The sequence below is a fragment of the Penaeus monodon genome, chromosome 8, assembly GCF_015228065.2.
Source record: "Penaeus monodon isolate SGIC_2016 chromosome 8, NSTDA_Pmon_1, whole genome shotgun sequence".
NCBI lineage: Eukaryota > Metazoa > Arthropoda > Malacostraca > Decapoda > Penaeidae > Penaeus > Penaeus monodon.
The window spans coordinates 29,948,773-29,951,272 of NC_051393.1; positions in this window are offsets into that span (position 1 = coordinate 29,948,773).

Here is a 2,500-nt window from a genome sequence, read left to right on the forward strand (position 1 = left end):
GGGGGATGAAGGGAGGGGGGGATGAAGGGAGGGAGGGAGGGAGAAACGGACGGAGAGAGAGAGAGAGAGAGAGAGAGAGAGAGAGAGAGAGAGAGAGAGAGAGAGAGAGAGAGAGAGAGAGAGAGAGAGAGAGAGAGAGAGAGAGAGAGAGAGAGAGAGAGAGTTTAAAGAGCTATATAAACAGGGCATGACTATTCAAAAACTCACCCCGTCTTACATCAGACCCCAACTCAACAGAAACTTTTCCTAACGTTTTTTGCATAATCATATGGATTGTTCGCTAACTCAAAGTTCTTTATGCTAAAACATTCCTTTTTATTATCTTACTCAATTATATGACTAATCCAATTAATATTCATAAGCTGGTAGACGTAATTATCTAGTCTAATTTCAGAAATTAATTACTTGTACAATACAGAGGGAAGATAGAACCAAGTAATGGCCAAGCTGCGTATCAAGTGGAGATCCATGACATATGTACAGTCGTTTTCGGAAGTCCTTTACCTATGTCCCGAAAATTGTCTACGGAATCGGTCAAGGCATCTACAGTTCATCTCAGTTCAGCGAATTTTGCCCGGCCCTCATGTCAAATGGCTCAGTCTCTTGCAGCTATTTAGAGACAGGATAGGGGCAAATGGCCGCGGGGCACACACGGAAGAGACCCCGAGGACGGCAAAGGGCACTATCTGGCAGCGATATGATTTATCTGCCAACAATTTACTCGATTCTCACGCCTCGACCTCCCCGTCCCTTCTGGGCCCTCGGTTTCGGGTGTTTACTTTTGACTTGTGTGGCGAAGAATCTCTTAAGCCTGTGTTCTCAAAGAGTATTTATGAGAAGCAGTTTTTTTCTTTTCACTACCTCTTTTCTTTCTTTTTTTTTCATTAGACTAATAAGCAACATTAATAGTATAACTGTATTATCTCCTTTACCTTTCGTAATTCCTTAGAAACTGAATCCTGATTGGGATGAGGGAGGGAGGTGAACGAGAGAAGAGAAGAGGAGAATGGAAAGGAAATGAAAACAAGGAGAGAGAGAGAGAGAGAGAGAGAGAGAGAGAGAGAGAGAGAGAGAGAGAGAGAGAGAGAGAGAGAGAGAGAGAGAGAGAGAGAGAGAGAGAGAGAGAGAGAGAGAGAGAGAGAGATTCCAAATACGTCCGTTTGATAAAAAGCAACAAAAAAGGTCTCGGGAGAGAGTTTACGGTTACTTTTCTTTGAATCCACAGAATATAAGATAACTTCATAAGATAACTTCCGAGAGGCGGAGGTGGCGAGAGAAGAGAGGAACGGACACTGATCGCCTGACTGAACTTCAGTATGAACTAAAAACCGACTGAAAATTTGCTACTCCGTTCCTATTCGAAATTCTCGTCGCACATCCCTTCTCCTTTTTTTCTCTCAGAAGGGAAACTCGGGCCATTTCGCTTCTTTCTGCATAAAATATTCGCCGGGGGAAGTCGGGGCCCGTGACGGACTAGCGGTGTAATCATGGAGAGAGCATTCGCCGAAGCCACGCACGTCGTACGGTTTCCGATCACTTAATATTTCACAAGACTCTCCAGCCCCAAATCAGGAATTACGAGCCAATTTCGGGTCTGGCTCCACGTGATTCAATTCCCGATCATTCCCGATCCAAGGCCTGCTTCTGCCTCAAGCGTCCCCCCTCTCCCCCTCCCCCTTTCCTCTCCCTCTCTAACTGGCCAAAAACATTCCATGCGGCACAGTCCCGTTCGCATCTCCTTTCGTTTTATGAGGCATTCTGGGGGCCTAGTTTACGATTACATTTTTACCGAACCCTCTTCTGTAAGTCTACCGTTAACACAGACTTTTATGTGGCAAGATTTCGGTTTCGTGAATATATAGGCAGCTTTAACCGCAATGAGAATCGCCTATTGTCCCGCATATTTAGACAAAATAAACGTTTATACTAGCTGTAAACATTATTCGGCACAGATTTTCTTTGAGAATTATCAACGTTTATTACCGAAAACTCTATGAATCGTAAATAATGTTTAAAGTTTGTTTACCAGCCAGGATCGACATTTTTACGCAATTAGCGTGCATAAAAAATAAAACTCATATCAGTGGATGTAATGGTGCCATCCTAGACGGCAAACAGACGTTCACTATTGGTGGCAATCATCTTTTAAGCGCCAAGATATTGAAGAAAATGTTTTTGAATATCGTTATAATGCGATTAGATCCACGAGGAACAAAGCAAATCCAAGAACCTCTTTTACATATTTAAGCAGCCTTCACGTCCACAAATTGCTACTCATCTCTACCCTCTTCCATTATTTAGAACATCGGTCGAAGGATAATAAGAAACAGGATTCCTACAAGCCCCAACGCTCCCGCCGCGATGTAAGGATCCGACGGCGGCGTCCTGGCCATCCTTCGCTCCCCCGGGACCCATTCGAGCCGACGAGGGACCGTCTCCTCGCGCCCAACGGAGTCCCTCACATCCCAAAAACCAAAATCACGCCCCTGACTCGAGAATT